General features: G+C 45.1%; 13 non-coding genes and 2 pseudogenes across 13 annotated transcripts; all 15 read left to right on the top strand.

Annotated features, from left to right (window-relative positions):
- Positions 1-34: 34 nt before the first annotated feature.
- LOC141195728 (U2 spliceosomal RNA) lies at positions 35-225 on the top strand. Its single transcript, XR_012268306.1, has one exon. It is a non-coding gene; the product is annotated as a U2 spliceosomal RNA (small nuclear RNA).
- Positions 226-1,346: 1,121 nt separating this feature from the next.
- LOC141195456 (U2 spliceosomal RNA) lies at positions 1,347-1,537 on the top strand. The gene has a single exon (XR_012268046.1). It is a non-coding gene; the product is annotated as a U2 spliceosomal RNA (small nuclear RNA).
- Positions 1,538-2,658: 1,121 nt separating this feature from the next.
- On the top strand, positions 2,659-2,849 carry LOC141195455 (U2 spliceosomal RNA). Its single transcript, XR_012268045.1, has one exon. It is a non-coding gene; the product is annotated as a U2 spliceosomal RNA (small nuclear RNA).
- A 1,120-nt stretch (positions 2,850-3,969) lies between these two features.
- LOC141196476 (U2 spliceosomal RNA) lies at positions 3,970-4,085 on the top strand (annotated as a pseudogene).
- A 524-nt stretch (positions 4,086-4,609) lies between these two features.
- On the top strand, positions 4,610-4,791 carry LOC141196217 (U2 spliceosomal RNA). The gene has a single exon (XR_012268781.1). It is a non-coding gene; the product is annotated as a U2 spliceosomal RNA (small nuclear RNA).
- Positions 4,792-5,912: 1,121 nt separating this feature from the next.
- On the top strand, positions 5,913-6,103 carry LOC141195454 (U2 spliceosomal RNA). The gene has a single exon (XR_012268044.1). It is a non-coding gene; the product is annotated as a U2 spliceosomal RNA (small nuclear RNA).
- Positions 6,104-7,224: 1,121 nt separating this feature from the next.
- On the top strand, positions 7,225-7,415 carry LOC141195453 (U2 spliceosomal RNA). The gene has a single exon (XR_012268043.1). It is a non-coding gene; the product is annotated as a U2 spliceosomal RNA (small nuclear RNA).
- Positions 7,416-8,539: 1,124 nt separating this feature from the next.
- Positions 8,540-8,730, top strand: LOC141195452 (U2 spliceosomal RNA). The gene has a single exon (XR_012268042.1). It is a non-coding gene; the product is annotated as a U2 spliceosomal RNA (small nuclear RNA).
- Positions 8,731-9,849: 1,119 nt separating this feature from the next.
- On the top strand, positions 9,850-9,941 carry LOC141196535 (U2 spliceosomal RNA; annotated as a pseudogene).
- Positions 9,942-10,737: 796 nt separating this feature from the next.
- On the top strand, positions 10,738-10,919 carry LOC141196388 (U2 spliceosomal RNA). Its single transcript, XR_012268920.1, has one exon. It is a non-coding gene; the product is annotated as a U2 spliceosomal RNA (small nuclear RNA).
- A 1,121-nt stretch (positions 10,920-12,040) lies between these two features.
- LOC141195451 (U2 spliceosomal RNA) lies at positions 12,041-12,231 on the top strand. The gene has a single exon (XR_012268041.1). It is a non-coding gene; the product is annotated as a U2 spliceosomal RNA (small nuclear RNA).
- A 1,120-nt stretch (positions 12,232-13,351) lies between these two features.
- On the top strand, positions 13,352-13,542 carry LOC141195449 (U2 spliceosomal RNA). The gene has a single exon (XR_012268039.1). It is a non-coding gene; the product is annotated as a U2 spliceosomal RNA (small nuclear RNA).
- Positions 13,543-14,659: 1,117 nt separating this feature from the next.
- Positions 14,660-14,850, top strand: LOC141195448 (U2 spliceosomal RNA). The gene has a single exon (XR_012268038.1). It is a non-coding gene; the product is annotated as a U2 spliceosomal RNA (small nuclear RNA).
- A 1,120-nt stretch (positions 14,851-15,970) lies between these two features.
- On the top strand, positions 15,971-16,161 carry LOC141195447 (U2 spliceosomal RNA). The gene has a single exon (XR_012268037.1). It is a non-coding gene; the product is annotated as a U2 spliceosomal RNA (small nuclear RNA).
- A 6,305-nt stretch (positions 16,162-22,466) lies between these two features.
- On the top strand, positions 22,467-22,650 carry LOC141196342 (U2 spliceosomal RNA). The gene has a single exon (XR_012268887.1). It is a non-coding gene; the product is annotated as a U2 spliceosomal RNA (small nuclear RNA).
- The last annotated feature ends 195 nt before the right edge of the window (positions 22,651-22,845 follow it).

Here is a 22,845-nt window from a genome sequence, read left to right as displayed (position 1 = left end):
TGGGTGGCACCGTAGTCGGAAACCAATTCTGGTTATCGCTTCTCGGCCTTTTGGCTAAGATCAAGTGTAGTATCTGTTCTTATCAGTTTAATATCTGATACGTCCCCTATCTGGGGACCATATATTAAATGGATTTTTAGAACAGGGAGATGGAAAAAGAGCTTGCTCTGTCCACTCCACGCATCGACCTGGTATTTCAGTATCTCCAGGACCGGTGCACCCCTTCTTAAATGCAGTTTCTAAAATCAGAAAGAATTGAATTCAATGCTTTTTGTTCATTTTGCTTGTTTGTCGGATTTTGGGATGGACTCTTTGGCTTTGCTTTTCTTCTCCTCATTGGATTTTTCATGTTAAAAGTTGCAGAAGCCAGATGACAAGCTCATTTTGGTTCAACTTCAGCAACTGTGCATTGCATTGCCATGTAATGTAATGTAATGCAATGCTATCTATCTAGCTCTCCCTCTATACTTCCTTTTGGATAAACAGACATATTAGGCAAGCATTTTGGAGCTTTCACCTAAATAACTACAGGTGGTGAGATAAGCTGCACAATATAATTGACCTTTCAGTATATTGTTGCACACACACCATCTATTTAGCAAATGCCCTTGTTATCAACAGCAGCCTTTTAAACTCACCTGAGCTAACAGGTATGTGAGCTGGTTACTCTGCTGCGCTTAAAATTTCTTTTTTGGTTTGCTACAATGCCTTTTCTGAAACGTTGTCTCCCTCTGCTGGAACACTGACTTCTTTCATTTAATGCCTGCAGACTATAAAAGAGAAACCAACCCAAAAAGTTTGGTTGATTAGTCTGTGGCATTCTTTTAAACTGTTGCTTATGGCGGTCTCTGTGAGCTTCTCAGTGACATTCAGCCATCCAGGTATCCCGCCTGCAGTAGACGGAATGTGGCAATGGAACGCTGGCTGCGCGTGTCATAATAGGCTCTGAGCCTTTATATACCTGCGCACAGCAGCAGCCACCTTCAGTCTGCTGCTGGACAGCCAGCAGCAGCAGCAGCAGGAGAGGTAATTAATCAGCAACCCTCCTGCTAAGGGTAGACAGCTGCTCGTTCCACCCCCCCCCCCGCCTTAATTGGTTCTCCTCCCTTCCAACGGTGTTGAGGCGGGTGGGAACAGCCGGGGGTTGAGGGTACTGTGCTAAAAGAGGTGGAGTTATGCAGATCTAAAACGCGTGGATTGCAGCAGCAGCAAGCTGAAAAGTGCAGGCATGTGAGGGATCTAGAGGTTGACAGCATGTCTTCTTAACGGGAGTCCAGGTGGCCATCTCCACAAATGGACTTTTCAGAATCCTTGGGTGGCACTGTAGTCGGAAACCAATTCTGGTTATCGCTTCTCGGCCTTTTGGCTAAGATCAAGTGTAGTATCTGTTCTTATCAGTTTAATATCTGATACGTCCCCTATCTGGGGACCATATATTAAATGGATTTTTAGAACAGGGAGATGGAAAAAGAGCTTGCTCTGTCCACTCCACGCATTGACCTGGTATTGCAGTATCTCCAGGACCGGTGCACCCCTTCTTTAATGCAGTTTCTAAAATCAGAAAGAATTGAATTCAATGCTTTTTGTTCATTTTGCTTGTTTGTCGGATTTTGGGATGGACTCTTTGGCTTTGCTTTTCTTCTCCTCATTGGATTTTTCATGTTAAAAGTTGCAGAAGCCAGATGACAAGCTCATTTTGGTTCAACTTCAGCAACTGTGCATTGCATTGCCATGTAATGTAATGTAATGCAATGCTATCTATCTAGCTCTCCCTCTATACTTCCTTTTGGATAAACAGACATATTAGGCAAGCATTTTGGAGCTTTCACCTAAATAACTACAGGTGGTGAGATAAGCTGCACAATATAATTGACCTTTCAGTATATTGTTGCACACACACCATCTATTTAGCAAATGCCCTTGTTATCAACAGCAGCCTTTTAAACTCACCTGAGCTAACAGGTATGTGAGCTGGTTACTCTGCTGCGCTTAAAATTTCTTTTTTGGTTTGCTACAATGCCTTTTATGAAACGTTGTCTCCCTCTGCTGGAACACTGACTTCTTTCATTTAATGCCTGCAGACTATAAAAGAGAAACCAACCCAAAAAGTTTGGTTGATTAGTCTGTGGCATTCTTTTAAACTGTTGGTTATGGCGGTCTCTGTGAGCTTCTCAGTGACATTCAGCCATCCAGGTATCCCGCCTGCAGTAGACGGAATGTGGCAATGGAACGCTGGCTGCGCATGTCATAATAGGCTCTGAGCCTTTATATACCTGCGCACAGCAGCAGCCACCTTCAGTCTGCTGCTGGACAGCCAGCAGCAGCAGCAGCAGGAGAGGTAATTAATCAGCAACCCTCCTGCTAAGGGTAGACAGCTGCTCGTTCCACCCCCCCCCCCGCCTTAATTGGTTCTCCTCCCTTCCAACGGTGTTGAGGCGGGTGGGAACAGCCGGGGGTTGAGGGTACTGTGCTAAAAGAGGTGGAGTTATGCAGATCTAAAACGCGTGGATTGCAGCAGCAGCAAGCCGAAAAGTGCAGGCATGTGAGGGATCTAGAGGTTGACAGCATGTCTTCTTAACGGGAGTCCAGGTGGCCATCTCCACAAATGGACTTTTCAGAATCCTTGGGTGGCACCGTAGTCGGAAACCAATTCTGGTTATCGCTTCTCGGCCTTTTGGCTAAGATCAAGTGTAGTATCTGTTCTTATCAGTTTAATATCTGATACGTCCCCTATCTGGGGACCATATATTAAATGGATTTTTAGAACAGGGAGATGGAAAAAGAGCTTGCTCTGTCCACTCCACGCATTGACCTGGTATTGCAGTATCTCCAGGACCGGTGCACCCCTTCTTTAATGCAGTTTCTAAAATCAGAAAGAATTGAATTCAATGCTTTTTGTTCATTTTGCATGTTTGTCGGATTTTGGGATGGACTCTTTGGCTTTGCTTTTCTTCTCCTCATTGGATTTTTCATGTTAAAAGTTGCAGAAGCCAGATGACAAGCTCATTTTGGTTCAACTTCAGCAACTGTGCATTGCATTGCCATGTAATGTAATGTAATACAATGCTATCTATCTAGCTCTCCCTCTATACTTCCTTTTGGATAAACAGACATATTAGGCAAGCATTTTGGAGCTTTCACCTAAATAACTACAGGTGGTGAGATAAGCTGCACAATATAATTGACCTTTCAGTATATTGTTGCACACACACCATCTATTTAGCAAATGCCCTTGTTATCAACAGCAGCCTTTTAAACTCACCTGAGCTAACAGGTATGTGAGCTGGTTACTCTGCTGCGCTTAAAATTTCTTTTTTGGTTTGCTACAATGCCTTTTCTGAAACGTTGTCTCCCTCTGCTGGAACACTGACTTCTTTCATTTAATGCCTGCAGACTATAAAAGAGAAACCAACCCAAAAAGTTTGGTTGATTAGTCTGTGGCATTCTTTTAAACTGTTGCTTATGGCGGTCTCTGTGAGCTTCTCAGTGACATTCAGCCATCCAGGTATCCCGCCTGCAGTAGACGGAATGTGGCAATGGAACGCTGGCTGCGCGTGTCATAATAGGCTCTGAGCCTTTATATACCTGCGCACAGCAGCAGCCACCTTCAGTCTGCTGCTGGACAGCCAGCAGCAGCAGCAGCAGGAGAGGTAATTAATCAGCAACCCTCCTGCTAAGGGTAGACAGCTGCTCGTTCCACCCCCCCCCCGCCTTAATTGGTTCTCCTCCCTTCCAACGGTGTTGAGGCGGGTGGGAACAGCCGGGGGTTGAGGGTACTGTGCTAAAAGAGGTGGAGTTATGCAGATCTAAAACGCGTGGATTGCAGCAGCAGCAAGCCGAAAAGTGCAGGCATGTGAGGGATCTAGAGGTTGACAGCATGTCTTCTTAACGGGAGTCCAGGTGGCCATCTCCACAAATGGACTTTTCAGAATCCTTGGGTGGCACCGTAGTCGGAAACCAATTCTGGTTATCGCTTCTCGGCCTTTTGGCTAAGATCAAGTGTAGTATCTTTTGAAAAGGCAGTTTTGTCCTTGGGCTGCCCTAGTAAATTGATGCATATTACACACTGGTTTGGTGCACTTGTTAGTACGCCAGGTGGCTCATAGAGTTATCTGATGGAAAACATGGCCCTCCAGGATCGAAGTCACTAGGCTGGGTAAGTGTGAGGGCTTTGGAGCAATGTGCCCCAGGAGTAGGCGCCCTGGTGGGAGTCCAAGCTTACTGGGACTGGGAACCCCAGAAAGACTTGGATTCGTAGCACGCCGCACCTTTGCCAATCATACTTTCTGAGCAACCCCCCCTATTCCTGGCCTCCGGGCTAGGAAGGGGAATTTTTATAAACCCGGTCGGAGGTCCGGTCAGCTTTGGGCTGAGAAACCAACACAGGCTCCAGCTCCACTAGGGTGGCAGCCTAGATGGAAGCTGGGAGCACGAAAACGGCTCTTCTCCGGCTTCGGCTAGGGAGAGCATCGGAGATCCCTGACCCTCGCTGTGGCCTTCTGGCTCGGAGGGATGGGGATGGTTTATTGGGGACCCTCTCCTCCGGGAAGGGTCCACATGAATCCTCGCCTCGTGCGCTGTTTTGGTGTGACTTCGGTCACATTTTTCAGTGCCTTGGATGCAGCTTCAATCAAAAAATCTGTTCTTATCAGTTTAATATCTGATACGTCCCCTATCTGGGGACCATATATTAAATGGATTTTTAGAACAGGGAGATGGAAAAAGAGCTTGCTCTGTCCACTCCACGCATTGACCTGGTATTGCAGTATCTCCAGGACCGGTGCACCCCTTCTTTAATGCAGTTTCTAAAATCAGAAAGAATTGAATTCAATGCTTTTTGTTCATTTTGCTTGTTTGTCGGATTTTGGGATGGACTCTTTGGCTTTGCTTTTCTTCTCCTCATTGGATTTTTCATGTTAAAAGTTGCAGAAGCCAGATGACAAGCTCATTTTGGTTCAACTTCAGCAACTGTGCATTGCATTGCCATGTAATGTAATGTAATGCAATGCTATCTATCTAGCTCTCCCTCTATACTTCCTTTTGGATAAACAGACATATTAGGCAAGCATTTTGGAGCTTTCACCTAAATAACTACAGGTGGTGAGATAAGCTGCACAATATAATTGACCTTTCAGTATATTGTTGCACACACACCATCTATTTAGCAAATGCCCTTGTTATCAACAGCAGCCTTTTAAACTCACCTGAGCTAACAGGTATGTGAGCTGGTTACTCTGCTGCGCTTAAAATTTCTTTTTTGGTTTGCTACAATGCCTTTTCTGAAACGTTGTCTCCCTCTGCTGGAACACTGACTTCTTTCATTTAATGCCTGCAGACTATAAAAGAGAAACCAACCCAAAAAGTTTGGTTGATTAGTCTGTGGCATTCTTTTAAACTGTTGCTTATGGCGGTCTCTGTGAGCTTCTCAGTGACATTCAGCCATCCAGGTATCCCGCCTGCAGTAGACGGAATGTGGCAATGGAACGCTGGCTGCGCGTGTCATAATAGGCTCTGAGCCTTTATATACCTGCGCACAGCAGCAGCCACCTTCAGTCTGCTGCTGGACAGCCAGCAGCAGCAGCAGGAGAGGTAATTAATCAGCAACCCTCCTGCTAAGGGTAGACAGCTGCTCGTTCCACCCCCCCCCCCCCCGCCTTAATTGGTTCTCCTCCCTTCCAACGGTGTTGAGGCGGGTGGGAACAGCCGGGGGTTGAGGGTACTGTGCTAAAAGAGGTGGAGTTATGCAGATCTAAAACGCGTGGATTGCAGCAGCAGCAAGCCGAAAAGTACAGGCATGTGAGGGATCTAGAGGTTGACAGCATGTCTTCTTAACGGGAGTCCAGGTGGCCATCTCCACAAATGGACTTTTCAGAATCCTTGGGTGGCACCGTAGTCGGAAACCAATTCTGGTTATCGCTTCTCGGCCTTTTGGCTAAGATCAAGTGTAGTATCTGTTCTTATCAGTTTAATATCTGATACGTCCCCTATCTGGGGACCATATATTAAATGGATTTTTAGAACAGGGAGATGGAAAAAGAGCTTGCTCTGTCCACTCCACGCATTGACCTGGTATTGCAGTATCTCCAGGACCGGTGCACCCCTTCTTTAATGCAGTTTCTAAAATCAGAAAGAATTGAATTCAATGCTTTTTGTTCATTTTGCTTGTTTGTCGGATTTTGGGATGGACTCTTTGGCTTTGCTTTTCTTCTCCTCATTGGATTTTTCATGTTAAAAGTTGCAGAAGCCAGATGACAAGCTCATTTTGGTTCAACTTCAGCAACTGTGCATTGCATTGCCATGTAATGTAATGTAATGCAATGCTATCTATCTAGCTCTCCCTCTATACTTCCTTTTGGATAAACAGACATATTAGGCAAGCATTTTGGAGCTTTCACCTAAATAACTACAGGTGGTGAGATAAGCTGCACAATATAATTGACCTTTCAGTATATTGTTGCACACACACCATCTATTTAGCAAATGCCCTTGTTATCAACAGCAGCCTTTTAAACTCACCTGAGCTAACAGGTATGTGAGCTGGTTACTCTGCTGCGCTTAAAATTTCTTTTTTGGTTTGCTACAATGCCTTTTCTGAAACGTAGTCTCCCTCTGCTGGAATACTGACTTCTTTCATTTAATGCCTGCAGACTATAAAAGAGAAACCAACCCAAAAAGTTTGGTTGATTAGTCTGTGGCATTTTCTTAAACTGTTGCTTATGGCGGTCTCTGTGAGCTTCTCAGTGACATTCAGCCATCCAGGTATCCCGCCTGCAGTAGACGGAATGTGGCAATGGAACGCTGGCTGCGCGTGTCATAATAGGCTCTGAGCCTTTATATACCTGCGCACAGCAGCAGCCACCTTCAGTCTGCTGCTGGACAGCCAGCAGCAGCAGCAGCAGGAGAGGTAATTAATCAGCAACCCTCCTGCTAAGGGTAGACAGCTGCTCGTTCCACCCCCCCCCCCGCCTTAATTGGTTCTCCTCCCTTCCAACGGTGTTGAGGCGGGTGGGAACAGCCGGGGGTTGAGGGTACTGTGCTAAAAGAGGTGGAGTTATGCAGATCTAAAACGCGTGGATTGCAGCAGCAGCAAGCCGAAAAGTGCAGGCATGTGAGGGATCTAGAGGTTGACAGCATGTCTTCTTAACGGGAGTCCAGGTGGCCATCTCCACAAATGGACTTTTCAGAATCCTTGGGTGGCACCGTAGTCGGAAACCAATTCTGGTTATCGCTTCTCGGCCTTTTGGCTAAGATCAAGTGTAGTATCTGTTCTTATCAGTTTAATATCTGATACGTCCCCTATCTGGGGACCATATATTAAATGGATTTTTAGAACAGGGAGATGGAAAAAGAGCTTGCTCTGTCCACTCCACGCATTGACCTGGTATTGCAGTATCTCCAGGACCGGTGCACCCCTTCTTTAATGCAGTTTCTAAAATCAGAAAGAATTGAATTCAATGCTTTTTGTTCATTTTGCTTGTTTGTCGGATTTTGGGATGGACTCTTTGGCTTTGCTTTTCTTCTCCTCATTGGATTTTTCATGTTAAAAGTTGCAGAAGCCAGATGACAAGCTCATTTTGGTTCAACTTCAGCAACTGTGCATTGCATTGCCATGTAATGTAATGTAATGCAATGCTATCTATCTAGCTCTCCCTCTATACTTCCTTTTGGATAAACAGACATATTAGGCAAGCATTTTGGAGCTTTCACCTAAATAACTACAGGTGGTGAGATAAGCTGCACAATATAATTGACCTTTCAGTATATTGTTGCACACACACCATCTATTTAGCAAATGCCCTTGTTATCAACAGCAGCCTTTTAAACTCACCTGAGCTAACAGGTATGTGAGCTGGTTACTCTGCTGCGCTTAAAATTTCTTTTTTGGTTTGCTACAATGCCTTTTCTGAAACGTTGTCTCCCTCTGCTGGAACACTGACTTCTTTCATTTAATGCCTGCAGACTATAAAAGAGAAACCAACCCAAAAAGTTTGGTTGATTAGTCTGTGGCATTCTTTTAAACTGTTGCTTATGGCGGTCTCTGTGAGCTTCTCAGTGACATTCAGCCATCCAGGTATCCCGCCTGCAGTAGACGGAATGTGGCAATGGAACGCTGGCTGCGCGTGTCATAATAGGCTCTGAGCCTTTATATACCTGCGCACAGCAGCAGCCACCTTCAGTCTGCTGCTGGACAGCCAGCAGCAGCAGCAGCAGCAGGAGAGGTAATTAATCAGCAACCCTCCTGTTAAGGGTAGACAGCTGCTCGTTCCACCCCCCCCCCCGCCTTAATTGGTTCTCCTCCCTTCCAACGGTGTTGAGGCGGGTGGGAACAGCCGGGGGTTGAGGGTACTGTGCTAAAAGAGGTGGAGTTATGCAGATCTAAAACGCGTAGATTGCAGCAGCAGCAAGCCGAAAAGTGCAGGCATGTGAGGGATCTAGAGGTTGACAGCATGTCTTCTTAACGGGAGTCCAGGTGGCCATCTCCACAAATGGACTTTTCAGAATCCTTGGGTGGCAACGTAGTCGGAAACCAATTCTGGTTATCGCTTCTCGGCCTTTTGGCTAAGATCAAGTGTAGTATCTGTTCTTATCAGTTTAATATCTGATACGTCCCCTATCTGGGGACCATATATTAAATGGATTTTTAGAACAGGGAGATGGAAAAAGAGCTTGCTCTGTCCACTCCACGCATTGACCTGGTATTGCAGTATCTCCAGGACCGGTGCACCCCTTCTTTAATGCAGTTTCTAAAATCAGAAAGAATTGAATTCAATGCTTTTTGTTAATTTTGCTTGTTTGTTGGATTTTGGGATGGACTCTTTGGCTTTGCTTTTCTTCTCCTCATTGGATTTTTCATGTTAAAAGTTGCAGAAGCCAGATGACAAGCTCATTTTGGTTCAACTTCAGCAACTGTGCATTGCATTGCCATGTAATGTAATGTAATGCAATGCTATCTATCTAGCTCTCCCTCTATACTTCCTTTTGGATAAACAGACATATTAGGCAAGCATTTTGGAGCTTTCACCTAAATAACTACAGGTGGTGAGATAAGCTGCACAATATAATTGACCTTTCAGTATATTGTTGCACACACACCATCTATTTAGCAAATGCCCTTGTTATCAACAGCAGCCTTTTAAACTCACCTGAGCTAACAGGTATGTGAGCTGGTTACTCTGCTGCGCTTAAAATTTCTTTTTTGGTTTGCTACAATGCCTTTTCTGAAACGTTGTCTCCCTCTGCTGGAACACTGACTTCTTTCATTTAATGCCTGCAGACTATAAAAGAGAAACCAACCCAAAAAGTTTGGTTGATTAGTCTGTGGCATTCTTTTAAACTGTTGCTTATGGCGGTCTCTGTGAGCTTCTCAGTGACATTCAGCCATCCAGGTATCCCGCCTGCAGTAGACGGAATGTGGCAATGGAACGCTGGCTGCGCGTGTCATAATAGGCTCTGAGCCTTTATATACCTGCGCACAGCAGCAGCCACCTTCAGTCTGCTGCTGGACAGCCAGCAGCAGCAGCAGCAGGAGAGGTAATTAATCAGCAACCCTCCTGCTAAGGGTAGACAGCTGCTCGTTCCACCCCCCCCCGCCTTAATTGGTTCTCCTCCCTTCCAACGGTGTTGAGGCGGGTGGGAACAGCCGGGGGTTGAGGGTACTGTGCTAAAAGAGGTGGAGTTATGCAGATCTAAAATGCGTGGATTGCAGCAGCAGCAAGCCGAAAAGTGCAGGCATGTGAGGGATCTAGAGGTTGACAGCATGTCTTCTTAACGGGAGTCCAGGTGGCCATCTCCACAAATGGACTTTTCAGAATCCTTGGGTGGCACCGTAGTCGGAAACCAATTCTGGTTATCGCTTCTCGGCCTTTTGGCTTAGATCAAGTGTAGTATCTTTCGAAAAGGCGGTTTTGGATGTTGGCCGCCCTAGTAGATTGATACATTATGCACACTGGGGTTTAGGCGCTTGTTAGTACGCCAGGTGGCTAATATAGTCATCTGGTGGAAAGCATGGCCCCCCAGGATTGACGCCATTGGGCCGGGGAAGATCGAAAGCCCGAAGTGTGAAGTGCCCCAGGAGTGGTGACCCTGGGGTGCCTTAACTCACTGGGATTGGGAACCCCACTTGAGTTTATGGCACATTTGCACAAGCACTTCAATATTTCTTTCTTCGCACACACCCTTATTCTGGGCCTTCTGGCCTTAGGATGGGGAATTTTTTTCAATTCCCGGTCGAAGGTCCGGGCAGTATTATACTGTGAAACCTTCACTATTTATTTAATTTCTTTGTCACTGTGTGTCCACTTATTCACGTGTGTCACGTCCTACTAGGATTTTGTCGGGATGCGGTTCCCTTATGGGTTCCTCTCTTGGCAGGTCTAGGGGGGGAGTGTGTGGCCATCAGGTTCCGCTCCCCCCTGAACCCCCCTGGCTCTCCTCTTTCGGGAGGAGAGCGTTGTTGGCTCCCCTCTTCGGGGAGGGGAGCACAGTCTTTGGCTCCCAGTGCCTTGCTCGGGTGAGAACTCGGGCAGGTGCTGGGGGTAAGATTGGGTCGCCACTGGCTTAGGCTGGAGGTGGCTATTTGTCCCTGTTCCTCGCTGTGGCCTTCTGGCTCGGAGGGACGGGGAATGGTTTGGGGGACCCTTCTCCTTTTGGAGAGGGTTTCAAGAAGACCAGCATCCTAGTGCACTTTTTTTGTGGCACTTGTCACTTTTTTAAGCGCACTCGGGTTTTGTACACGAATTCGGGCTTTCAAAAAAAAAAAAAAAAAATCTGTTCTTATCAGTTTAATATCTGATACGTCCCCTATCTGGGGACCATATATTAAATGGATTTTTAGAACAGGGAGATGGAAAAAGAGCTTGCTCTGTCCACTCCACGCATTGACCTGGTATTGCAGTATCTCCAGGACTGGTGCACCCCTTCTTTAATGCAGTTTCTAAAATCAGAAAGAATTGAATTCAATGCTTTTTGTTCATTTTGCTTGTTTGTCGGATTTTGGGATGGACTCTTTGGCTTTGCTTTTCTTCTCCTCATTGGATTTTTCATGTTAAAAGTTGCAGAAGCCAGATGACAAGCTCATTTTGGTTCAACTTCAGCAACTGTGCATTGCATTGCCATGTAATGTAATGTAATGCAATGCTATCTATCTAGCTCTCCCTCTATACTTCCTTTTGGATAAACAGACATATTAGGCAAGCATTTTGGAGCTTTCACCTAAATAACTACAGGTGGTGAGATAAGCTGCACAATATAATTGACCTTTCAGTATATTGTTGCACACACACCATCTATTTAGCAAATGCCCTTGTTATCAACAGCAGCCTTTTAAACTCACCTGAGCTAACAGGTATGTGAGCTGGTTACTCTGCTGCGCTTAAAATTTCTTTTTTGGTTTGCTACAATGCCTTTTCTGAAACGTTGTCTCCCTCTGCTGGAACACTGACTTCTTTCATTTAATGCCTGCAGACTATAAAAGAGAAACCAACCCAAAAAGTTTGGTTGATTAGTCTGTGGCATTCTTTTAAACTGTTGCTTATGGCGGTCTCTGTGAGCTTCTCAGTGACATTCAGCCATCCAGGTATCCCGCCTGCAGTAGACGGAATGTGGCAATGGAACGCTGGCTGCGCGTGTCATAATAGGCTCTGAGCCTTTATATACCTGCGCACAGCAGCAGCCACCTTCAGTCTGCTGCTGGACAGCCAGCAGCAGCAGCAGCAGGAGAGGTAATTAATCAGCAACCCTCCTGCTAAGGGTAGACAGCTGCTCGTTCCACCCCCCCCCCCGCCTTAATTGGTTCTCCTCCCTTCCAACGGTGTTGAGGCGGGTGGGAACAGCCGGTGGTTGAGGGTACTGTGCTAAAAGAGGTGGAGTTATGCAGATCTAAAACGCGTGGATTGCAGCAGCAGCAAGCCGAAAAGTGCAGGCATGTGAGGGATCTAGAGGTTGACAGCATGTCTTCTTAACGGGAGTCCAGGTGGCCATCTCCACAAATGGACTTTTCAGAATCCTTGGGTGGCACCGTAGTCGGAAACCAATTCTGGTTATCGCTTCTCGGCCTTTTGGCTAAGATCAAGTGTAGTATCTGTTCTTATCAGTTTAATATCTGATACGTCCCCTATCTGGGGACCATATATTAAATGGATTTTTAGAACAGGGAGATGGAAAAAGAGCTTGCTCTGTCCACTCCACGCATTGACCTGGTATTGCAGTATCTCCAGGACCGGTGCACCCCTTCTTTAATGCAGTTTCTAAAATCAGAAAGAATTGAATTCAATGCTTTTTGTTCATTTTGCTTGTTTGTCGGATTTTGGGATGGACTCTTTGGCTTTGCTTTTCTTCTCCTCATTGGATTTTTCATGTTAAAAGTTGCAGAAGCCAGATGACAAGCTCATTTTGGTTCAACTTCAGCAACTGTGCATTGCATTGCCATGTAATGTAATGTAATGCAATGCTATCTATCTAGCTCTCCCTCTATACTTCCTTTTGGATAAACAGACATATTAGGCAAGCATTTTGGAGCTTTCACCTAAATAACTACAGGTGGTGAGATAAGCTGCACAATATAATTGACCTTTCAGTATATTGTTGCACACACACCATCTATTTAGCAAATGCCCTTGTTATCAACAGCAGCCTTTTAAACTCACCTGAGCTAACAGGTATGTGAGCTGGTTACTCTGCTGCGCTTAAAATTTCTTTTTTGGTTTGCTACAATGCCTTTTCTGAAACGTTGTCTCCCTCTGCTGGAACACTGACTTCTTTCATTTAATGCCTGCAGACTATAAAAGAGAAACCAACCCAAAAAGTTTGGTTGATTAGTCTGTGGCATTCTTTTAAACTGTTGCTTATGGCGGTCTCTGTGAGCTTCTCAGTGACATTCAGCCATCCAGGTATCCCGCCTGCAGTAGACGGAATGTGGCAATGGAACGCTGGCTGCGCGTGTCATAATAGGCTCTGAGCCTTTATATACCTGCGCACAGCAGCAGCCACCTTCAGTCTGCTGCTGGACAGCCAGCAGCAGCAGCAGCAGGAGAGGTAATTAATCAGCAACCCTCCTGCTAAGGGTAGACAGCTGCTCGTTCCACCCCCCCCCCGCCTTAATTGGTTCTCCTCCCTTCCAACGGTGTTGAGGCGGGTGGGAACAGCCGGGGGTTGAGGGTACTGTGCTAAAAGAGGTGGAGTTATGCAGATCTAAAACGCGTGGATTGCAGCAGCAGCAAGCCGAAAAGTGCAGGCATGTGAGGGATCTAGAGGTTGACAGCATGTCTTCTTAACGGGAGTCCAGGTGGCCATCTCCACAAATGGACTTTTCAGAATCCTTGGGTGGCACCGTAGTCGGAAACCAATTCTGGTTATCGCTTCTCGGCCTTTTGGCTAAGATCAAGTGTAGTATCTGTTCTTATCAGTTTAATATCTGATACGTCCCCTATCTGGGGACCATATATTAAATGGATTTTTAGAACAGGGAGATGGAAAAAGAGCTTGCTCTGTCCACTCCACGCATTGACCTGGTATTGCAGTATCTCCAGGACCGGTGCACCCCTTCTTTAATGCAGTTTCTAAAATCAGAAAGAATTGAATTCAATGCTTTTTGTTCATTTTGCTTGTTTGTCGGATTTTGGGATGGACTCTTTGGCTTTGCTTTTCTTCTCCTCATTGGATTTTTCATGTTAAAAGTTGCAGAAGCCAGATGACAAGCTCATTTTGGTTCAACTTCAGCAACTGTGCATTGCATTGCCATGTAATGTAATGTAATGCAATGCTATCTATCTAGCTCTCCCTCTATACTTCCTTTTGGATAAACAGACATATTAGGCAAGCATTTTGGAGCTTTCACCTAAATAACTACAGGTGGTGAGATAAGCTGCACAATATAATTGACCTTTCAGTATATTGTTGCACACACACCATCTATTTAGCAAATGCCCTTGTTATCAACAGCAGCCTTTTAAACTCACCTGAGCTAACAGGTATGTGAGCTGGTTACTCTGCTGCGCTTAAAATTTCTTTTTTGGTTTGCTACAATGCCTTTTCTGAAACGTTGTCTCCCTCTGCTGGAACACTGACTTCTTTCATTTAATGCCTGCAGACTATAAAAGAGAAACCAACCCAAAAAGTTTGGTTGATTAGTCTGTGGCATTCTTTTAAACTGTTGCTTATGGTGGTCTCTGTGAGCTTCTCAGTGACATTCAGCCATCCAGGTATCCCGCCTGCAGTAGACGGAATGTGGCAATGGAACGCTGGCTGCGCGTGTCATAATAGGCTCTGAGCCTTTATATACCTGCGCACAGCAGCAGCCACCTTCAGTCTGCTGCTGGACAGCCAGCAGCAGCAGCAGGAGAGGTAATTAATCAGCAACCCTCCTGCTAAGGGTAGACAGCTGCTCGTTCCACCCCCCCCCCGCCTTAATTGGTTCTCCTCCCTTCCAACGGTGTTGAGGCGGGTGGGAACAGCCGGGGGTTGAGGGTACTGTGCTAAAAGAGGTGGAGTTATGCAGATCTAAAACGCGTGGATTGCAGCAGCAGCAAGCCGAAAAGTGCAGGCATGTGAGGGATCTAGAGGTTGACAGCATGTCTTCTTAACGGGAGTCCAGGTGGCCATCTCCACAAATGGACTTTTCAGAATCCTTGGGTGGCACCGTAGTCGGAAACCAATTCTGGTTATCGCTTCTCGGCCTTTTGGCTAAGATCAAGTGTAGTATCTGTTCTTATCAGTTTAATATCTGATACGTCCCCTATCTGGGGACCATATATTAAATGGATTTTTAGAACAGGGAGATGGAAAAAGAGCTTGCTCTGTCCACTCCACGCATTGACCTGGTATTGCAGTATCTCCAGGACCGGTGCACCCCTTCTTTAATGCAGTTTCTAAAATCAGAAAGAATTGAATTCAATGCTTTTTGTTCATTTTGCTTGTTTGTCGGATTTTGGGATGGACTCTTTGGCTTTGCTTTTCTTCTCCTCATTGGATTTTTCATGTTAAAAGTTGCAGAAGCCAGATGACAAGCTCATTTTGGTTCAACTTCAGCAACTGTGCATTGCATTGCCATGTAATGTAATGTAATGCAATGCTATCTATCTAGCTCTCCCTCTATACTTCCTTTTGGATAAACAGACATATTAGGCAAGCATTTTGGAGCTTTCACCTAAATAACTACAGGTGGTGAGATAAGCTGCACAATATAATTGACCTTTCAGTATATTGTTGCACACACACCATCTATTTAGCAAATGCCCTTGTTATCAACAGCAGCCTTTTAAACTCACCTGAGCTAACAGGTATGTGAGCTGGTTACTCTGCTGCGCTTAAAATTTCTTTTTTGGTTTGCTACAATGCCTTTTCTGAAACGTTGTCTCCCTCTGCTGGAACACTGACTTCTTTCATTTAATGCCTGCAGACTATAACAGAGAAACCAACCCAAAAAGTTTGGTTGATTAGTCTGTGGCATTCTTTTAAACTGTTGCTTATGGCGGTCTCTGTGAGCTTCTCAGTGACATTCAGCCATCCAGGTATCCCGCCTGCAGTAGACGGAATGTGGCAATGGAACGCTGGCTGCGCGTGTCATAATAGGCTCTGAGCCTTTATATACCTGCGCACAGCAGCAGCCACCTTCAGTCTGCTGCTGGACAGCCAGCAGCAGCAGCAGCAGGAGAGGTAATTAATCAGCAACCCTCCTGCTAAGGGTAGACAGCTGCTCGTTCCACCCCCCCCCCGCCTTAATTGGTTCTCCTCCCTTCCAACGGTGTTGAGGCGGGTGGGAACAGCCGGGGGTTGAGGGTACTGTGCTAAAAGAGGTGGAGTTATGCAGATCTAAAACGCGTGGATTGCAGCAGCAGCAAGCCGAAAAGTGCAGGCATGTGAGGGATCTAGAGGTTGACAGCATGTCTTCTTAACGGGAGTCCAGGTGGCCATCTCCACAAATGGACTTTTCAGAATCCTTGGGTGGCACCGTACTCGGAAACCAATTCTAGTTATCGCTTCTCGGCCTTTTGGCTAAGATCAAGTGTAGTATCTGTTCTTATCAGTTTAATATCTGATACGTCCCCTATCTGGGGACCATATATTAAATGGATTTTTAGAACAGGGAGATGGAAAAAGAGCTTGCTCTGTCCACTCCACGCATTGACCTGGTATTGCAGTATCTCCAGGACCGGTGCACCCCTTCTTTAATGCAGTTTCTAAAATCAGAAAGAATTGAATTCAATGCTTTTTTTTCATTTTGCTTGTTTGTTGGATTTTGGGATGGACTCTTTGGCTTTTCTTTTCTTCTCCTCATTGGATTTTTCATGTTAAAAGTTGCAGAAGCCAGATGACAAGCTCATTTTGGTTCAACTTCAGCAACTGTGCATTGCATTGCCATGTAATGTAATGTAATGCAATGCTATCTATCTAGCTCTCCCTCTATACTTCCTTTTGGATAAACAGACATATTAGGCAAGCACTTTGGAGCTTTCACCTAAATAACTACAGGTGGTGAGATAAGCTGCACAATATAATTGACCTTTCAGTATATTGTTGCACACACACCATCTATTTAGCAAATGCCCTTGTTATCAACAGCAGCCTTTTAAACTCACCTGAGCTAACAGGTATGTGAGCTGGTTACTCTGCTGCGCTTAAAATTTCTTTTTTGGTTTGCTACAATGCCTTTTCTGAAACGTTGTCTCCCTCTGCTGGAACACTGACTTCTTTCATTTAATGCCTGCAGACTATAAAAGAGAAACCAACCCAAAAAGTTTGGTTGATTAGTCTGTGGCATTCTTTTAAACTGTTGCTTATGGCGGTCTCTGTGAGCTTCTCAGTGACATTCAGCCATCCAGGTATCCCGCCTGCAGTAGACGGAATGTGGCAATGGAACGCTGGCTGCGCGTGTCATAATAGGCTCTGAGCCTTTATATACCTGCGCACAGCAGCAGCCACCTTCAGTCTGCTGCTGGACAGCCAGCAGCAGCAGCAGCAGGAGAGGTAATTAATCAGCAACCCTCCTGCTAAGGGTAGACAGCTGCTCGTTCCACCCCCCCCCGCCTTAATTGGTTCTCCTCCCTTCCAACGGTGTTGAGGCGGGTGGGAACAGCCGGGGGTTGAGGGTACTGTGCTAAAAGAGGTGGAGTTATGCAGATCTAAAACGCGTGGATTGCAGCAGCAGCAAGCCGAAAAGTGCAGGCATGTGAGGGATCTAGAGGTTGACAGCATGTCTTCTTAACGGGAGTCCAGGTGGCCATCTCCACAAATGGACTTTTCAGAATCCTTGGGTGGCACCGTAGTCGGAAACCAATTCTGGTTATCGCTTCTCGGCCTTTTGGCTAAGATTGGGTGTGGTGTTTAGGCATTGCATCTGGTCTTGGCTGATAGGTGTTTGGGGTACCCGGCTCCTTGGCCTGGGGGGATCGTCCCACCTTACGGTGGGGCTTCACCCCCCTGCTGCTATTAGGGAGCTGGCTTAGTCCCCTTACAACGTGTTGCGATCCCTTAAAAAGGCTCACGCCTTTTTTCTTTTCTTCTGTAGTTGGTACGCTTTCGTGGAAGGATGCCTGCTACAATTTCTTTTGCATCGGGAGAGCCCCGGATGAGGAACACAATCCGTATCGAGGTCTTGGAAAGTTTCAGAGAGCAGAAAGGTATCCGCTTCGTCTGCAATACCATCCTCCTTGGGATCCTGGAGTTCGACAGAGATGACATCTTTTGCTTCCAGGACAATGAACTCAAAGGTATTTATACCATCACTTTTAAGAACCAAGGATGCTGCCAACAGTTGGTCCAGAAGGTGAACGAGCATGGTTGGAGAGATGAGATGGATGGCCTGGTGTTTTCCCTGCTTTTCGTCCATGAGGAAGTACAAATAACAACGTATTTTCCCAACCCTTTTGTGGAGAGGCAGGACATCCAAACCTGTTTGAGCCGTCACTGTGATGAGGTGAGATACATTGGGCCTGTGAAGAACTCTGTTGGCTTCTGGGGTGGGAAGCGGAGGTTTCTTGTGCGGTTGCGGAAGGATCCCCAGGGCTATGGAGGAACACATCACCCCCCCTCTACTATCACTATCGGGAAAAGTCGGGGTATTTATTTTATGCTGGCATGCCTATGTACTGTCGAAATTGTGGGAAAATGGGGCATGTCCAGAGCAATTGTGCAGAGTCCAAGGCATTCCGTTGTAATAACTGTGGTCTACTAGGACATTTATTTAAGGATTGCCCCCATAAGGATTCTTGCAACCTTTGTGGCGTGGACGGCCATATATTTCGGGAGTGCCCACTGAAGACCAAGACCCGAACATATGCGGAAGCTGCTGGAGGACCTATGCCACGGGAAGGACCAGTTCGTGTTCCGGAGACCAGTAAAGGACCTGAGCCTCGTCCTTCTGTTTCCACAACAGAGGAGGTGGCGGAGAAGGTCAAGGGCGCGAGGAAGGAGACGGAGAGGATGGAGCAGGAGTCGGGTCTCCCCCGTGGAGAGCCTCCTGTGGCGAAGTCCCAGAAAAAGGGCGGAGGGCGGACCACCCAAAGACCGGAGCAGAGGGACTCTCCCGTCAGAGAGAAGACCACTGTGTCGATGGTCCCTGGTGTGTTGGAGCAGGGCGCCCCCAATGAGTTGGCGGTGGGGGGCTCTGTGTCGAAGACCCCAGACATACCTAGGGACTTGTGCCAGCAGACCACGGTTCTTTGTCCAGCAGGTGGCAATGATGGTGAGGTTTTCATGTCTGACCTGGAGAGTCTTCAGGAAGTGAGAGGCCACACAGCAATAGCGGAGGATGACTGCACGAGCGACGTGATTGAGCCGTGTGGCAAAAAGTTGAGAGCGGACGATCCTCCGGCATTTAATCCAGACTCGCCTGATGTGTGCCTTGCCAGGGACGATATATGGCAACCCGGTTCCTCCGGGTATCCGATATCCGGTTCGGACCCCCAGAATATTCTCTGCTTCTCCTCAACACTCGAGAGCTTGACGGGGTCTGCAGGGGATATAATGGATGACTCCCCTCCCCCATGACACAAATGCCATCTATTAAGTGTCTCTCACTCAATGTGAGATCTTTAAAGAGCCCTGTCCGCAGGGCTGCTCTCTTTGATTTTTTCAAAACATTAGACTTTGATATTTGTTTCCTACAGGAATGCGGTCTGCAACACGGACTACGGTATAATGAGCTAAAGAAAGACTGGAAACTAGGGCCCTCCATTTGGTCCGGCTCTAATGAGAATAAATCAGCTGGTGTGGGTCTGCTCTGCCGAGGTAATGCTTTTATAATCTCCTCTGTCACTGAGATTGTGCCCGGCAGAGCTATATTAGTACATTTATGTTTTAATAATTTTAACTTTCGTGTTATAAATGTGTATGCCCCTCCAGATAAACAAGAGCGGATACAATTGTTTGAGATTTTACCGTTGTTCTGTGTAGGGTCATCTCCTCTTTTGGTAGCTGGGGACTTTAATTGCCTCAGTGTAAATGAGCGCCGAGGAGGAGGTGACCCAATCCGTAAATTAGATAAATCATGTTTTTTATTAAGTAATTTGCAGACAGATTTTAAGTTGCGCGATGCCTGGAGGTCGCTATCGCCGACGGACCCGGGATTTACGTGGTCCGGTCGGAGAGTGACCTCCAGGATCGATTTTATCTTTTTATCTGAAACTTTTAGCCCTGTATATTTTGTTTTAATTCCTAATTTATTTTCTGACCATAACATATTAAAATTAGAGATAGAATACCAGGGGGAACTAAAGGTGAATAGAGGGTTGTGGCGCCTGGGGGTACACCTATTGGAAGACCCCCTGGTAAGGTCAGATTTTATCAAAAAGTACCAACAATGGAGGCAGCTCAAACCCCCATATTTTAAAATGCTGTCCTGGTGGGAAGGGATTAAAGATAAGATCCAACATTTTTTTATCAGGGCTGGGAAGAGGAAGGCGAGGCAGAAGAAGCAGGGCTATGCAAATTTGAATACTAGACTGCAGACTCTCCTTAAATTCAAAGAGATAGGCTTAGAGGTGCATGATGATATTGTAAGCCTTAAAAATGAGATACAGTCATACCTTGAACAAAAAGGGAAGGAAATAATATTTAATTCTAAGGTGCAATTTTTAGAAGAAGGGGAAAAGTGTACACGTTTCTTTTTCAAAAAAGTGGTGGAGAGGAAAGAAACGATTACCTGCCTAGATGGAGATAGCACAATACAAGGTATGAAGAGGGTAGCTTTTAATTTTTATAGAAACCTTTTTAGCAAAAAAAGTGTTAATAATGTGTTTTTACAAGATGCTCTTAATGTCCTGGATTTTAGGCTAAATTCTGCAGATCAGGGGTTTTTAACAAAAGATATTACTTTAGAAGAACTTTTTAGTGTTTTTAAAAGTTTTTCAAGAGGGAAAGCCCCAGGAGCTGATGACCTTCCTGTGGAATTTTATTTATCCTTTTGGGATATTTTAAAAGAGGATCTTTTAGCACTTTTTAAAGAGGTTTTTTTGTGTGATAAGTTACCCAAGTCATGGAGGAGGGGGATAGTGTCCTTAATATACAAGAAGAAGGGCGCTCGGGACGACCTCAAAAATTGGAGACCTATCACCCTCCTTAACATGGATTACAAGGTTTTAGCTAAGATTATTGCATGTCGTTTTAAAACTGTTATTAATGTGTTAATACAACCCGAACAAGTATGTGGTGTACCAGGGAGGAGTATTACAGAGACCCTAAATACGATCAGAGACGTAATATGGTACAGTAAAGACAGGGATCAAGGGCTGGCCCTGTTGGCGCTAGACTTCGAGAAAGCGTTTGACAGGGTTTCTCATGAATATCTTTTTAAAGTTTTAAAACAAATGGCAATCCCAGACTGGTTTTTATCTCGCATTAAGAGTTTATATAATAATATGTTTTCACAAATCTCTGTCAATGGTTTTTTAACTGATTTTATCCCACTGGAATCCGGAGTGAAGCAGGGATGTCCATTATCCCCAATTCTGTTTATTTGCGCTATGGAACCCCTTTTATGCATGATCCGGAAAGACAAGGTAGTCCGGGGGGTTCCTGTCCCAGGAGGGGGAGGGGCTCAGGTTAAAGTGCTTGGATATATGGATGACGTGACGGCTATTTGCACTGATCCTGCTTCACTCCGGAGAGTAGTATTGTGCACCAATCTTTTTAGTCAAGCTTCTGGTTTTAAAATGAATTTTAATAAAACTGAGTGTTTGATTATGGGTGCCTGGGATAGAAATGACTTACCGACTGTTAATGTGAAATATGACAATGTGAAAATTTTAGGGGTTGTATTTGATGCAAATAATGATGGGCTTGTGAGTTGGGGAGAGGTTCAAGATAAAATGGCAAAGAAACTTTCCTTTTGGACCCTGAGGAATCTTTCGATCGAAGGGAAAGTCCTTGTTATTAAATCTGTTTTATTACCTATGATTTTATATATTGCCATGGTGTATCCTCCCTCTGACTTAATGCTAAAAAAACTAACTCGTTGTATTTTTATGTTTATATGGGGCTCTAAAATGGAAAAGCTTAAACGATCAGAAATGTATAAGAGAAAGCAGAATGGAGGAAAAGATGTTCCCGATCTTCGCCTGTTTTTATATGTAAATTTTTTCTGTTTTTGTTTTAAAGCTTTTAAGTCTGATAGTACTTTTGACCTGTTTTTAAAATACACGTGTGGTTTTATCTTTAAGAGATGGTTTAGGCCATCCTTATCAGCGCCTGTTTTATTGTGTCCACCAAAGCACCTTATTATTTTAGAAAAAGTTACAAAGACTCATAATTTAAAAGACCTTGGAGCTGACATCCTTCTGGACCGGAAGAAGCTATTTGTCCATTTGAGGAGAGAAGAAGAGACATCCCCAGTTTGCAACTACTCATGGAACAGATCCAAACGTGTGTGGAGGAATGTCTTCGGGAAGTTCCTCGCCAATGTCCATAAAGACCTTGCCTGGATGTCCGTCCACCAGTGCCTCCCAACCAGAGAATTCCAACACCGGAGAGGCCTGGTGGCACGGGCAAAATGCCCAAGAGACTCTTGCCATTGTGATGAGACCGTTATGCACCTTTTTTGGAACTGCACCTTTGCACAAGAACTCTGGGGGAAATTTGGGATTCTTTTAAAGTGGGTTTGCGGTTTAAAGGACTTTTATTATGAATATGTTTTATACGGACTTTTTAATTGCCCTACTGCATACCAATCTGAAATCTGCTGGTGTATAATAAACTGTGCCAAGAATGCAATTTGGAAAGCAAGGAATATTTTATTGTTTAATCGTGATTTTATTTCTGTGCTTGATTGTATTAAACTGGCTTTTAGTGAAATGTATGTTTATTATTTAAAAAATGTAAAAGATATGGGCAAGAAGGAAGCGAACCGTAGATGGTGCTTTTATATGTGGAATTCTATTTTATATTGATTATTCTCTGTAATGTATAATTGTCAAATGTTTTTATGGGTTTTTTTGTACTTGAAAGGTTTCGCATTGATTGTCTTGTAATCTGACTTATGTACAATAAAATTATGTTGAAACCTTATCTGTTCTTATCAGTTTAATATCTGATACGTCCCCTATCTGGGGACCACATATTAAATGGATTTTTAGAACAGGGAGATGGAAAAAGAGCTTGCTCTGTCCACTCCACGCATTGACCTGGTATTGCAGTATCTCCAGGACCGGTGCACCCCTTCTTTAATGCAGTTTCTAAAATCAGAAAGAATTGAATTCAATGCTTTTTGTTCATTTTGCTTGTTTGTCGGATTTTGGGATGGACTCTTTGGCTTTGCTTTTCTTCTCCTCATTGGATTTTTCATGTTAAAATTTGCAGAAGCCAGATGACAAGCTCATTTTGGTTCAACTTCAGCAACTGTGCATTGCATTGCCA

This window comes from Phyllobates terribilis, unplaced genomic scaffold, assembly GCF_046119375.1.
Source record: "Phyllobates terribilis strain yellow unplaced genomic scaffold, ASM4611937v1 Scaffold_74__1_contigs__length_7073193, whole genome shotgun sequence".
In the NCBI taxonomy this organism is placed as follows: domain Eukaryota; kingdom Metazoa; phylum Chordata; class Amphibia; order Anura; family Dendrobatidae; genus Phyllobates; species Phyllobates terribilis.
The sequence above is the reverse complement of the archived record's forward strand: the minus strand, read 5'-3'. Positions and strand labels throughout refer to the sequence as shown.